This window comes from Chiloscyllium punctatum, chromosome 2, assembly GCF_047496795.1.
Source record: "Chiloscyllium punctatum isolate Juve2018m chromosome 2, sChiPun1.3, whole genome shotgun sequence".
NCBI classification, from domain to species: Eukaryota; Metazoa; Chordata; class Chondrichthyes; order Orectolobiformes; family Hemiscylliidae; genus Chiloscyllium; species Chiloscyllium punctatum.
The window spans coordinates 78,856,612-78,872,866 of NC_092740.1; the positions used below are offsets into that span (position 1 = coordinate 78,856,612).

General features: G+C 41.7%; 1 protein-coding gene across 7 annotated transcripts in view; it reads left to right on the forward strand.

Annotated features, from left to right (window-relative positions):
• The window catches only part of sncaip (synuclein, alpha interacting protein), a 121,487-nt gene that overhangs the window by 14,341 nt on the left and 90,891 nt on the right, over window positions 1–16,255 (forward strand). The window contains exon 1 of one of the 7 annotated variants that reach the window (XM_072584370.1): window positions 2,091–2,109. The exons of 5 other annotated variants lie outside the window; for them this stretch is intronic. The gene's annotated coding sequence lies outside the window, so the exon portion shown is untranslated. Of the gene's footprint in view, window positions 1–2,090; window positions 2,110–9,185; window positions 9,267–16,255 lie in introns of those variants that run through there. One more of the 7 variants, XM_072584365.1, reaches the window with a different exon arrangement.

Here is a 16,255-nt window from a genome sequence, read left to right on the forward strand (position 1 = left end):
TCCTTACATTTTAAACTTCTAATTCTACCTCTGCTTGTCTCCTTTGGACCCCAACCCATTTGATCAGATCTGTAAATAGAGATACAATGTAATTTATTTTCTTTTTCATACTTTACTGTTGTTGTTCATAGACTATTTTGTGTTACTACTGAGTTGCAAGAAAAGGCCAAATACAATATATAAGCTTATATTGTCAGTTGAAATTAGGCCTCTGCCTCCTTTGCATTATGCTTCAGTTCTGTTCCATATGAGTGTCAAGGGACTATACAATGAAACTCTGAAGTATGACAATAGTTTATGCACCACATAAATCAGAGAATACAGGTTTTCTTTTTACTTGCCCCAGCTGCAAAGATTAATGACAACACGCATATGTTTACAGTATTCCCCTTCCTTCAGTTTGATCCTGATCATATGGTGATAGAAAATGCAAGTAACAAACCAACAGAATATATGTTTCCACCATAAAGGCTGTGGATTTCTTTTGTAGCTACTGTTAAATCTAGCTACAGCCTTTAGAGTCTAAATATTCTGTGGCAAATAGTGCTCTTCATTGTTCAGTTTTTTAATCTATTTGTTGTTTTAAGAAACTCTGGGTTTACTGATATTTGGATTTTCTGTGAAAATGGAAGTTTTATGGAGCTAGGTTATTCCACACTATTTTTCTACTTTTTGTAGTAACTATTTCTGCCAGAAATTTTAGGTTTGAACATTTTTCAGCACAGGTTTTCATAGTATCAGCTGGGAAAAAAAGAGATTCCTAACACCTTTTGATATAATATTAGCAATTTTCTTTTAATATTATGGTGTACAGAATGGTCTCTATAGTTTCGATTTTATATTGGACCATAATTTGCTGTAATTAGAATGGTGATGTTAATCAATCTTGCTGTGATTTATGTAAAAATGGTGCTGTAATGTCAACTGGGGGCTAGGTGTGCAGGTGAACTCAAAAATCTAGAAATTGCTGGAGTTGCAAATCTCCACCATTAGCTTTGTTAGGGTATCCAATGGATAAAAGACTGCTGAGCAAGCCAAAATTGAGATGATAATTGCAATAGTGCCTTTCAGTCTGCCTCACCACTTCACTGGTGTATGATTATTTAATCTGCATGATAGGTAGAAACCGCAATCACCATAGAAAAAGGAAGTCATATCCCTTTCAGACTAAGTACCATTTTAACATTATTCCAACTACTGCCAGTCAGCTTCTTTATGTAGAAATGAAACTCCACATTTATAACTGTTCATGTTCAGAATAGATTTTGCCAGATAGTCAGTTTCCCCTGATGCTCATCAACTTGTCTCACAGAAAATAAAAAAAAAAGAGCTTACCAGCATGTAGTCCAGGCTAATTCACAGCAGATGCAGTTGGATGATCTGGTACAGCAAGTTATGGCTTATGGTCTAATTCAAACAAAAATGGCCTGAATGTTCATACATTGTGCGAATGGAAGTTAATGCACTGAACATCTTAAGAATTCTGGGAGTTCCCAGAAAAAAACTTGCATAACAGACCCAAGGGACAATGTATTAGACTTGTACTTTGCCGTTAAAATGAACAAACCAATTTATAATGATTAAAGTTGCAGTGTAAATGCAGATATAAATTCCTGATCTGCATTACATCTTTGGCTGTTGTACAATACGTTTTTAGACTCTTAAACCCTCTGCAAAAGATCTTAAATATATCTGGAAACAAGGATTTACATTCTCAACTATTTTATAGCTCCACCTCGGACGTAGTAGATTTCTGTTAATGCAACACAGACAAGTGATGAATTTGAGCGCTCCAGGGGAAACTTAGTGTTTCCAGCAGGCATGGTGTTGAGCCATGATGGACTCAAAACTTGCCATCGTGCTCTTTCTTTACCAGTTTTAAAATTCCCCATTAATCATCTCAATTACATTGCATTCTCAACTTTTGTCCTGTTAGACAGTCCTTTACCACTTGGGCACCCATTTTGTTCACCTTTTAATAGTTAACAGTCTTCAGTTCTATGCATCGCAGCAAGAAAATTGTAATATAGCAAGAAATCTTTTATGATCCTGACTGATGGCCTACTCTTTTTGCCTCCTGTAGCATTCACCCTGTCTGGAATTTTCAGGGTAAGTGCTACATATCAGCTAGACTTTCTTTCACATTTGTTAACTCACTATCATCTGTGTTTGAATTGTTTATCTGTCAAAAATGTTTGAGTTAAAAGCAACTATTTTTTTCTTTTTGACATTACATTTCCAGACATATAAACTTACCTATTTGTTTTTGCTCCTCATTTACACTCTCTAGCTTTGCAATTCTCTGAATATAATCTGGATCTTTGGGAACACATTTAAGTGCCCAATGCACTCACATTGCAGCAGCCAAGCCCTCAGTCTCTCAACATTATCCACATAATGCTAATCTAATCTTAGACCTTATTTGAACCTTTGTTGAATCAAATTCCAATTTCTTTATAAACAGTTGTCTTGAGTGGAACATTTAAAGCATTGCTTTTGTAAATTTGTGCCTTGATGTTTTTGAATAGTGTTTTAAATCCACAAGCATTGCTTCCATTCTGTATTTGTAGGATGCCTTTTTGAATGAAGAAACGTTGCTATGCTTTAGTTAAATAATGAACTTGAGGTTATTTTGTTTCTGGAAAGTAAAGCCAGTGATTTGTGCAGTTTGTTTTAATAGTCACCTTCATTCTCTTTGCTCAACTTTAATTTTTTAAATTTTGCAATTCAAATATCTGTGGCTACGTTTGATATCCAAAAATGTATGTTTGATGTTTGCTGATGACGGATGTCAGCCTGTTATTTTGTACCTCATAACATGCCATGTTCTTACACTATAGCACAATATTGGCAAATGTACAGTTTGCACAGGAAATGCTTACAGTTCATTCCTTACTGTACCATACTTGAAGGTATTGCATGCATCTGCAACAAATATACTCTGTGGAAAATGTTGCACGCCATGCAGTTGCTTTAATATAGTCAAGCATGATGAATAAGTCTCTTGGCAGAAATATAAAGCTTAAGCAAAGTACAGTTACAGAAAGTGGTACACTACATGAGAAAAACCAAAACATACTAACTGCTTGGAGTAACTAATTATATATTTTTAGAACCACATTTTTATGAAAATCTGCTGTAAAAGTTCTTTTCGTGACTTTGAAACAAATAGATTTGAAATACTGCAGATGTAGTTTCTGTGCGAGTTAAGCTGGTGTTCCTGTTTGTGACCATTGATGTAGCTGAGTATCACAGCCCATCAGCTTGCATGATCAGCCAAAGGATCTGAACAATACCCACTTTATAAAGCTTTGCGCTTTAGTCTGAACTTGATTTTGGGTCTGTCTTGTTACCCTCCCCGTTGTCTGCTTACCTTGTTCCAAAATATCCTTCTGTTACTGTAATTCTTTTTTGCTTAATGAAATTTTTAAAAATAGGAAAGACTTTGTTTCCATCTATTACATTTTTCATTTTGAAGTTTGTTAAAAAGGTATTTTTAAAATTACATCAAAATTGTACAAACAAACTACAAGTAAGGTAGTATATTTTAAATGTTTCTTATTTCAGTTGTTGATGGGTTGTTCCAGAAAATAATAATTTTAAAAAGGACTACTAAATTCAAAATATTACAAAACACACTTGCTCTATATCATCACTTGTTATTAATGTGCATTACTTGTGAAAACAAATGACAAATAGTAAGAGGTGGCTAATTTGCAATGGGTTGTCTCCTTTTTGTAGCCTTTTTCCAGTATTTTTTCCACACAGGCTATAGCCTTTGATCACAAAATATGAGCCCTTATTCCAAATTGATTGTTGTAATTTTACGTTCAGTAGCTGATATTGCTTTTCTCTCCTGAATTATTGGTGGCAGATTCTTGGCCCACTGTGGCCTCAGTATGGACTTCCGGTCTAGAAGTGATTTCCTCGAAGTGCAGTCCCACCATGGCTAAGCACTTAAAATTAAGTTCAAACATTACTGTCTTAATTTCTTTATTTTCTACTTAAAATTAAGAAGGTCTGCAATATATAACTTTTAATCTTATTTTGTATGTTTCATGCTATATTACAATTACTGCAATATACTTTATACTTTCTTTCTGCCTCACATCTTAAGTTTCTGTACTTAGATACTTATATCTAACATGGCACCTTCTGTGGTGACATTCTACACTTTTCTCCTTTTGCACTTGAGTAATGTGACAATAAAATCAAACCAAATCTGCTAAACTCACCATTTGCAACTCCTAAGATACTAAAGCAGCTTGCAACCAAATATAGCAAGATTGAGACATCTGTGATGTTACTTTGCATTGAAATACCATCTCAGAGCGTGCAGGAGCGAGTCTTGCGAGCAACGCAGTCCTGTGTAAGTTAGTCCTGGACTAACAAAAGCCCCTAAGTAATTGTTGCTCCGTCAGAAGTCCATGTGGCCATTACTGCATTAGTCTGCAAACCCACTTGGAGTTCCAACACCCAATTTGAGAACTCTTGCTTTGTGACCTAGAATGACAAGGGCTGCAAATGCATGGAAACACCACCACCTGTAACATCACTTCTAAGCCACATTTGAGCTTCAATGGGAACAATTTTGTTGTTTGTTCACTATCTGAGTAAAAATCCTAGAACTTCCTTTCTAAGTGCTATGAATTACTTACTGCAAAGGCTCAAGAAGATAGCTCACTGCCTCACTGGAGGGCAGTTGCAAAGGGCAATAAAAGTTAGTGCCTACATTCCATGAATGAATTTTTAAAAAACCTCTGAAAAATGAATACATTAGGGTCTGTCCATTCCAGTTCAATACACATTACTGTCTTGATTAGACTCAATTACTGCAATTCAGTCAATGACACTCAAAATTAAATTCAACAAGTGTTGAATCTTGTCTTACAGGATTATGTTATTGGTGTTGATGTAACCAAATACTTGCCCAATTTCTTGTCTCAATTCCATCGTTTCCCCCCCCCCCCCCCGCTTAATTGGCTCCCTTTACTGGATTGGTCAATGAATTCACTATTCTGCATGACTTATTTAAAACTCTTTGTTTATAAATATTTCTTCAGTCTGATTAGAGTCTAGATAAGGAGATATGCAGTTACTAGCAGCGTTGGTTCAGATCCCAGCTATTCTGTGGGCGATCCTGCATTTATTAGTGTTCGGCTGACAGGTACACGCACTACAAAACAAAAGGAAAGTCTTTTGGCAACATGACTCACTGCTTCTTGACCCTTCTGCACTACTTTTTCAATTAGTTATTGTTACCATCTTGCCTTCTCTTTATTTACTTTCAATCCACTTTTTAAACATAATTTTAGTTCCCATTCTTAACATTTGCGATTCTCTTCCCTGCAAATGTTTTGAATTTCATGTGAGGAGTACAATAAATAGAAATATAAGATGGTAGTGCTTCCATAACATCTACATTGTTTGCTTTGAAGTGATTTTTGTTTTGCATTCATGCAAATTTTGTACTTTAACTAGCCATTAAATTATGCCTGCAGTTTTCTTAGCTATAGATCTGAAATTGTCTTGAAATATTGCTGAATGTTTGATATTTTCCAAAATTCTATTTGACTTTTGCTGTCAGAAGTTATGTAACTCATTCTTCTTATTTAGTTGTGTTTATCAGATATCTTTCGTGGTAGATTAATGAGGATTGAATAAATGTTAATACTGAGCTCAGAGATGGAAACACAAAAAGTGTTTATTTGCATCATGTTGCTGTGTTTAGCTTTATTTTTTTAATTCATTGGAACATGCGATGAATAGTGAATGCCAAGCAACACATGTTCGTGACTGAAAGAATGTTAGGATGCTAGGTGGAACCTGCCTTTCATTAAACTGTTGTTGTAACAGAATGTGATTTTTTAAAATTTTGCTTGCTAGTAAAATTTAAATGGTCAATGAATTCTGCCAGCATCCTGTCACCTTGTCCCCCTTTATTTACATATGCAAGTGCACTGGTTATGGCGAGCTAGCTTGGTGTCAGTCCCTGAAGTGAGGAGGGTCTGAATTCCTATTTATTTTGTACTGTTTAATAAAAAAAAATTGACACTAAACAGAAAACAGCAGGAAAGGGCAGCAAAGCCAAACCCCACTGTTCAACCAGCTTTCAGGGGAGGGGAGGACAAACCTCTCAAACCCTACTTTGAGTTTGTTACTGTTACCTTCGACTGAGACAAGACAGTGCAATCAAATAAGAAAAGTGCATAAAACACAGATCCAATATAACTATATATAAAAAAAAACCTGTCCACACCACATACTGATTGGACCATCCTTGGCTAGCCTTCTGTAGGATTGTCTCTGGTCTCTGGCTGTCCTGCATACTGACCGACCCTCCCCAGGCCTGCTTTTGTCTGGGCTGGTTGTTGACCATCCAGCTGCCAGTCGCCCTGCATACTGACCAGACCAGCGCAGGCAGCTTTCCTACGAGCTGGTTGTTGGCTTACTGGTCTCTGGCCATCCTGCGTAATGACTGACCCTCCCCAGCCCACTTTCCTCCAGGACAGACGTAGGCCACTGGCTCCCGGTCACCCCATGTACTAACTAACCACCCAGACCTGTTTTCTTACAGTCAGGCTGTTGGCTTTCCAGCATCTGGCCGCCCCATGAATGACTGACCCTTTCACCTGGCCATCAGCTGTATGGCTCCCAGCCTACCCGCGTACTGACCGGCCTGCCCTATACTGGCTTTCCTGCGAGGATGCTATCAATTGCACTCCACATGCTGACAGGTCCCTCCCAGCCCGCTTTCCTTTCCTCCAGGCTGGTAGGAAACCTTCTGTCCCCCAGCCAGCTCATGTATGGGCTGCCCCTCCCCTGACCAATTTCCTACAGGCATGCTTTTGGCTGCCTAGCCCCCAACCACCCTGCACATTAACAGGTTCTCTCCTTTTTTTGGGGGGGGGGGGGGGGGCACGTTGAGGGGAAAGAAAAAGAGAAAATCAACCCTAAAGCTCCTGGCTGCCCCACATACTGAATGGCCCATGCTCAAACACAATTAATGACAAAACTCATACATTAACAATTTACAAAATCCTTACAATACACAGTTTCCAGTGCACAATAGAGTTCACTCCAACAGGCAGAAAATGCACACCTCGCAGTGCGCACACACACGTGTTCAGTCTCCAATGAGGCCTGGCCCATCCATAGAGAACCAGGTCCACTGTACATTGTGAAGCTGCAGTTAACTCACAGGGGTTTGGTCCACTCCTGGATGTAGCAATTGCTGACCTCCTAGCACACACAGGTGTTCAGTGTTTAGAGGCCTAGTCACCCACAAAAGGGCCAGGCCAACCAATACAGCAATAGCTCATCTGGAAAGATGTATTTTCTCACAAGGGCTCAGTCCAAGCACCAAAGAAAGTGAAAACATGAAACAGAGAATGGAGTGGATTTCATTGTCATGTATACAGAGGCACAGTGACAACCTTTGTCTTGCGAGCAGTATAGGCAGATCACATAGATAAAGTAGCAAAGATAATAAATAGGTAAACAGCAAAAACACAGGTACAGGCGAACGTTTAGAGTTTGAGAGTCCATTCTGTATTCTAACAATAGTAGGGTAGAAACTGTTGCGAAACTGGCTGGTGCATGTGTTCAGGCTTCTGTACTTTCTCCCCGATGGTAGAGGTTGTAGAAAAGCAATGCCATGGTGGGATGGATTTTTAAGAATGCTGGCGGCCTTTACTTGACAACAGGCCTTTTAGACAGATTCTATAGATGGGAGGTTGGCCTTTGGAGATTGTTGCAGAGAGTGGTGAACTCAGCCCAGACAGTCTCCGATCTTGAACACAGTTGCCGTACCAGGTAGTGATACATCCAGACAGAATGCTCTCAATGGCGCACCTATAAAAGTTGGCAAGGGTATTTGCAGTCATGCCAAAATTTCCTCAGCTGCCTGAGGAAGAGGAGACATTGACTCACTGGTCACAAAGGCCCAAGAAGAGTCCAAGAAAGCTTGTTGTGGATGTCCGCTCCCAGGAGCAGGACACTGTCCACTTGCTCCACCTCTGTGCTGACAATGTGTAGGGGGCATGAATAACATCCCGCCAAAAGTCAATAGTGAGTCCCTTGGTTTTGTCGGCATTGAGAGCTCGGTTGTTCTCGGTGCGCCTTTTTTCCCCCAGGTCTTCCATCTCCTCTCTGTAGTCTGTTTCGTCACCATCTGAAATTTGACTGACAATAGTCATCAGCAAACTTGTAAATGGCATTAGTCTGATGTTTGGTGATGCAGTCATGGGTATACAGTGAGTACAGACCCCTGGGGGGCTCCAGTGTTGAGTGTTAGTGACAATGAAATATTATCTTCACTGATTGTGGCCTATGGCTCAGGAAACTGAGGATCCAGTTGCAGAGAGTAAGGGGCTTAGTCAGAAATCACTGAGTTTAGTAAATCAGTCTCAAGGGGATAATAGTGTTGAAGGCTGAACTGTAGTCAATGAGTAGGATTCTTACATAGCTGTTCTTGGGAAGAGTGAAAGGCAAGTGATGTGGCATCTGATGTGGTTCTGTTGGTCCAATAGGCAAAATTTGAGTGGGTCAAGAATAGTGGGGAGGCTGGAGTTGATTAATGCCATGACTAGCCTTTCAAAGCACTTCATGACCAACGAAGTTAGGGCCACTGGGCGGTAGTCATAGAGACATGCTGCATGAGCATTCTTGGGCACAGGGATGATGTTGGCCCTCTTGAAACAGGCAGGGACAATGGCCTGCTGCAGGTAGGGGTTGAAGATGTCGGAGAAGACCTTTGCCAGTTGATCTGTGCATGTGCAGGTTGCCCAGCCTGGTACTCTGTCTGGTCCCATCGTTTACCTCGGATTCACATGATGGAAAACTGATCGGACCTCTGATGCAGTGATATTGGGATAGGTTAGTCAGAACTTGTCGGAATAGGTGATACCCCTCTGCTGAAATTCTACTCAAAGCGAGCATAGAGTCATTGAGAGGATCTGGGAACTATATGTCCTCATCTGCTATCTTGCACTGTCTCTTTTTTAGAACCTGTGATGTAATTCAGTCCTTGCCATAGTTGCCGGGTGTCAATCGGTATTGGTCCTAATGGCTCTGCGAAAGTCACACTTTGATTCCTTATATTTGAGTGGGTCTCCTGATCTGAAGGCATCATGCAGTTTTTAATCAAAGTTCTGTATGTCCTGATTCATCTAGGATTTCCTGTTGGAGAACACCCAGATTGACTTCTGTATGTAGTCTCCACACACTTGCTGAAGTCTGCGACGGTGGTGGCATACTCATCCAAGGTACCCGCGCATTGTTTGCACATGGCCTAAAATCAGCAGATTCCAGTCCTTTGCTCAAATGTCAGAGAAAAACAAAACACCACAAGCTGTAGCCTGCCAGTGAAACAACAGTTCCCTCATGAGAAATTAAACACATTGACTGTGTAAATCAGGTAGTTTAGAAATCAGTCCTCAAGAAAAAAAAAAGGAATACCAGTTAACAAAACTAGCCAGTTTAAGAATCATCTCCCCCCAAAAATAAATAGAAACCAACAATAGCAGTAACACCCTGACCATGGCCCAGCTAGCACAGAGTCAGTCGCCTAAACGGAGGAGATTCTAAAAGTCTCCTGGTTATTTTATTAACCAGTACAAATTACAAACAAAGTTAACATTAACAGATATATACAAGAAACAGCAATTTTCAGACAGACAAAAAAGGGGCAGCAAAGCCAGACTCCAAACCCCACCATACAATTAGTTCACAGGGAAATGAGGATGAACCTCAAATCCCACCTTACATCAATCAAGGAGGAAACACAAGCACCTACAGATAGTCCAATAAACCAAACAAAAAAACAGTGCATATATCATAGACATCTCTGACAACCCAGTAAGCCATCCTTCCAGTCACTCAAAGGCAGTCCTCCCCACCACCCATGCCAACTCTCGGTCTGCCCCATGTCCTTTACAATTTTCAGTCTGCCCTGACACACCTTCCGGCCACCTCTAGGACAGCTCAAACTGTTTCCCCCACTCTCCCCCAGGTCAACAGCAATCAGGACATCCTAACCATCCTCTTGTGCATTCTGACCACCTCTAGGACAGCCCACCCCAGTACCCACCTGGGGTGACAGCGCTGAGGACAGTATGTCTGTCTTCTGGTTCAAGGTCTGCCTCTACATACCATCTGGCTGTTGCCCACCCAGACACACCATTCAGCCCGCAGACTACCCTGACACACCTTTTGTCCCCCTTTAGGACAGCACATCCCCCTTCCCTCCATCGACTCCTGGCCCATCCATAGCCAACCAGACCCACTCACAAGGGCACAGTATATTGTAAAGATGCAGGTAACTCAAGGGTTGGGTCCAGTCCTGAACTCCAGGGCACAGCAAATGCTCACCTCCCAGCACATATACAGATGTTCAGTCTTTGCAGAGATCTACTCACAGAAACAGCTCATTTGGAAAAGTGCATTTTCTCACAGGGACTCAGTCCAACCACAATGAAGTGAACACACATTCAAAATACAAAGAAATCCGAAGTGCAAGGGCTAAGCCCTGCTAAAAGAGTCAGCATAGCCCTTTTCTCAAAGTAAAAAGGAAAAGCATAACACACAGACTGTAACCAGCCAGTGAAATAACAGTTCCCTAATGAGGGCTGAATTACACCTGAAACATATCAACTGTGTAAATCAGGCAGTTTAGAAATCATTCTTCAATAAAAGGAATACCTAATGAACAAACTGGCTATTATAGTTTAGCCTGTTAAGGAATCTGGTTCTCCCAAAAACAAACAGAGACTAACAGCAGCTGTAACACACTGACTGTGGCCCAGCCAGCACAGAGTCAGACACTCAAAATCTCCTGGTTATATTTCCTTCCTTTAGAGTCAGTCCCTTAAACTGTGGAGATTCTAAATCTCCAGGTTATATCGGTCAGTCAGGGCTTTCCTGATTGTCCCAGGTTAACAATGCCAATCAAGGATCTCAGTCAAGGTGTCGATGTGCATAGATCCTTGAAAAGTTGCCACCTAAGTTGATAGGGATGTTAAGAAGGCGCGCTGTATGTTAGCGTTTATTGGTAGAGAGATTGCATTTCGGAGCCATGAGGTCATGTTGCAATTGTACGAAACTCTGGTGCGGCTGCACTTGATGTATTGAGTGCAGTTCTGGTCACCGCATTACAGGAAGGATGTGGAAGTGTTGGAAAGGGTGCAGAGGACATTTACCAGGATGTTGGCCCAGTATGGCGGGAAGGAGATGTGAGGAAAGGCTGAGGGACCTGGGGATTGGAGAGAATGTTGAGAGGTGACTTAATAGAGGCATACAAGATGATGATCAGAAGATTAGATAGGATGGACAGTGAGAGCCCTTTTCCTCAGATGGTGATGGCTAGCACAAGAGGACATAGCTTTAAATTGAGGGGTAATAGATATTGGACAGATGTCAGAGGTATGTTCTTTACTCAGAGTAGTAAGGGTGTGGAATGCCCTGCCTGCAACAGTAGTACACTCACCAACTTTGAGGGCATTTAAATGGTCATTGGATAAACATATGGATGAAAATGGAATAGTGTAGATTAGATGAGCTTTTGATTGTTGCACTGATCCATGAAATCATCGAAAGACAAAAGACCTGCATTGCGCTGTAATGTAAATGTTCTATGTTCTAATAAGATCCACCTGGTTACAATCACTATCTCCTGTGACATTTTCACCCCAGGTCTGGTTCCTCCAACTCAGATTCTGACAGTGGCATGTATCGGGCCATAACCTGTCCCTTGTGTCCAGAGCATCTCGAGAGCGTTTTCTCCTCTTCTACTGGCGATAATCCAAACCCCTATACTCAATGCTATGACCAATAAATGAATGCATACTAAATGCCTTCTTCACTATCCAATCTATCTGTAACTCCACTTAAGGAACTATGAACCTGCGCTTCAAGATCTCTTTGTTCAGCAACACTCCCTCGGACCTTACCATTAAGTGTATATCCTGCCTTGATTTGTCTTTCCAACATGCAACACATCACATTTATTTAAATTAAACTCTATCTGCCACTCCTCAGCCCATTGGCCCATCTGATCAAGATCCTGTTGTACTCTGACGTAACTTTCACTGTCCACTATGCCTCCAATTTTGGTGTCATTTGCCAGTATACTAACTATACCTATGTTCACATCCAAATCATTTATACAAATGAAAAGCAGTGGACCCAGCACTGATTCTTATGGCACACCACTGATACAGGCCTCCAGTCTGAAAAGCAACCCTCCACCACTCTCTCTTCTACCTTGAGTCAGTTCTGTATCCAAGTGGCTAGTTCCCCCTGTATTCCACATTATCTAATCTTGTTAACTAATCTATCTTGAGGAATGCCTTACTAAAGTCCTTATAGATCACGTCCACCGCTCTGCCCTCAATCCTCTTTGAGATTTCTTCAAAAAAAGTCAAACTAGTGAGACATGATTTCCCATGCACAAAGCAAAGTTGACCATCCCTAATCAGTCCTTGCCTTTCCAAATATATGTACATCCTCTCCCTCAGGATTCCCTCCAAGAACTTGCCACCACAAAGGTCAGGCCCACAGGTCTATAGTTCCCTTGGCTTTTCATTACCACCTTTCTTAAATAGTGGCACCATGTTAGCCAAACCCCAGTCTTCTGACACCTCACCTGTGACTATCGATTATCCAAATATTGTTAGGCCACTTTTGGAATATTGTGTGCAGTTTTGGTCTCCCTTCTATAAGAAGGATGTATGAATCTTGAAAGGGTTCAGAAAAGATTTACATGGATTTTGCCAGGGTTGGAGGATTTGAGCGAAAAGGAGAGGCTGAATAAGCTGGGTCTGTTTTCCCCGGAGCGTCGGAGGCTGAGGGGTGATCTTAAATGTTTATAAATCCTGAGGGACATGGATAGGGTAAATAGACAAGGTCTTTTCCCTCATTTGGGGGAAGTCCAGAATTAGAGGGCTTAAGTTTAGGGTGAGATGGGAAAGATTTAAAAGGGATCAAAAAGGCAACTTTTTCCATGCAGGGGGTGGTGTGTGTATGGGATGAGCTGCCAGAGTATGTGGTGGAGGCAGGTACAATTACAATATTTAAAACACTCCTGGATGAGTCTATTAATAGGAAGTGTTTAGAGGGATATGGGCCAAGTACTGGCAAATGGGACTAGATTAATTTAGGATAACTGGTCAGCATGGACTAGTTGGACTGATAGAGATGTACAGTATGGAAACAGACCTATGATTCTATGAGAATGATATTGAGGCTGCATCCATCTCAGATTCTGACTTTTTCTTGATAGGTGACAAAGGGAGAGAACCCATGCTTTCTGACAGGCCTTCTGGCTGTTCTGCGGAGCAAGTTATGTTTTGCTGCTGTCCTGTTTGAGAGGTAGCAATTTTCAAGTATCCACATGTTTGTTCAGGACTGCCTCACTCACTGAACTTTGTTAAGACATGGGACCTGACCTCTTGTCAACTTCCCCTTGTACCCATGCAGGGCCATTTCCATAGTTCTGGCACTAAACTTCATTCCCTGAAGTAAACGGTCTCTCTTACTCAGAGGAAACATGTGGCCGGCGTTGGCGTTCCTGCTGCTGTTTCACACTCTTTCCCCCATCCAGTCCAAGGCTGGCCCTTTGTCAATGGCAGATGTAAAGGTGCTAGGACTGAGGCCAGATGGTGTAATATTTTACCAACCCAAGAAAAGACCTAAGCTGTGGTACAGATGTGGGAGCTGGGACACCTTTGATCGTCCTCACTTTATGTTCCAATGGATAAAACCAGGTTTTGTCTTCTGTCACCCAGGTAGGTAACTTGGGGTGCCTGGAACACACATTTTTACTCTAAGACATATGCCCATCTGGGCGAAACTTTTAAAACACTATGTCCAAGTTCTCCAATTGCTCTTTATTGGTCTTCCCAATTATTAACACATCATCTAGATAAATGGCAATCTTAGGTAGCCCTTGTAAAATTTTTTCCATCGTCCGCTGGAACAGGGCGAAGACTGATGATACCTAAAATGACAGCCTCATATGTTGGCACAAACCATTATGGATATTAATTGTGGCATACATCTGGGACTCCTTATCCATTCACAATTGCAGGTAGGCATGGCTCACATCTGCCTTTGTGAAGGACAGCACCCCCCGCCAATATTGCATACAATTCCTGTATGCAAGATATTGGGTATTTATCCAGCTGCAAGAAGCAGTTTACCTTGTTTAAAATCCCCACAAAGGTGATCTGAGCTGTTAGACTTCACAATCGGTAAGACCGATTCCACAGACTGCACAGGTGATTCCTTCACCTGCCAGCATCCTGATTTCTGCCTCTTTTGCCTGCAAGGCAGATGGCACTAGACTGACCTTGCAAAACTGCAGAATTGTTTCCTGATTAATATGTAAGTGGCTTTGGCCCCTTTATAGTCCGTAGCCTTTCCTGAAAAGTTTCTGGATATTTCATTAGGACTTCACGAAGGCAGCCATTTTCTAATCAAAAAGTGTTGAGCCAATCAAGGTGAATCTTTCTCAGCCAATTCCACCCCAATAGCCTTGGGCCCAAGCCTCGTACTACAATCAGTGGTAACTGCACTAATTGCTTCTCATAAGAGACTGGAACCAAAATCATACCCTTAATCTGTAACAGTTCCCCAGTGTACATTCTCAGTCTGGCTGATGACTTGCACAAAACTATAGAACTCCATCGAAAATCATGTTAAATACAGTGTTTGCAACTACAGATAGAGCTGTGCTGGTATCAACCACCTTGAGAACCAGGTGATCATTTAACCAAACATGAATTTCAATTGGTTCTGATTTGGATGTTGCGAAGCAACTTAACTGTTCCAACCCACACATGTAGGTGGACTTTCCAGAGTGTGCACGGTACTCAAGTCAGGCCTTGTAGGATTCCTTTGCTGCCTCAAGTCTGCATTCCGACAGCTACTATAATGGTTTAGAACATAGAACATAGAAGAATACAGCGCAGTACAGGCCCTTCAGCCCTCGATGTTGCGCCGATCAAAGCCCACCTAACCTACACTAACCCACTATCCTCCATATACCTATCCAATGCCCGCTTAAATACCCATAAAGAGGGAGAGTCCACTACTGCTACTGGCAGGGCATTCCATGAACTTACGACTCGCTGAGTGAAGAACCTACCCCTAACATCAGTCCTATATCTACCCCCCCTTAATTTAAAGCTATGCCCCCTTGTAATAGCTGACTCCATACGTGGAAAAAGGTTCTCACTGTCCACCCGATCTAACCCCCTAATCATCTTGTACACCTCTATCAAATCACCCCTAAACCTTCTTTTCTCCAATGAAAACAACCCCAAGTGCCTCAGCCTTTCCTCATAGGATTTTCCTACCATACCAGGCAACATCCTGGTAAACTTCCTCTGCACACGTTCCAGTGCCTCCACATCCTTCCTATAGTATGGCGACCAAAACTGCACACAATATTCCAGATGCGGCCGCACCAGAGTCTTATACAACTGCAGCATGACCTCAGGACTCCGGAACTCAATTCCTCTACCAATAAAAGCCAGTACGCCATATGCCTTCTTCACTGCACTATTTACCTGGGTGGCAACTTTCAGAGATCTGTGTACATGGACACCGAGATCCCTCTGCTCTTCCACACTACCAAGTAGTCTACCATTAGCCCAGTAATCCATCTTTTTATTACTCTTACCAAAGTGAATCACTTCACACTTAGCTACATTGAACTCCATTTGCCACCTTTCTGCCCAGCTCTGCAGCTTCTCTATATCCCGCTGTAACCTGCCATATCCTTCCTCACTGTCTACAACTCCTCCGACTTTCGTATCATCCGCAAACTTGCTCACCCAACCTTCTAACCCTTCCTCCAGGTCATTTATAAAAATGACAAACAGCAATGGTCCCAAAACAGATCCTTGCGGAACACCGCTAGTGACGGCACTCCAAGATGAACCTTTGCCATCAACTACTACCCTCTGTCTTCTTCCAGAGAGCCAATTCCTTATCCAAACCTCCAACTCACCCTCAATGCCATATCTCTGTATTTTCTGCAGTAGCCTACCATGGGGGACCTTATCAAACGCCTTACTAAAATCCATATATACCACATCTACCGCTTTCCCCTCATCTACCTCCTTAGTCACCTTCTCAAAGAATTCAATAAGGTTTGTGAGGCACGACCTGCCCTTCACAAAACCATGCTGACTATCCTTGATCACATCATTCTTATCCAGATGTGCATAAATCCTATCCCTTACAATTCTCT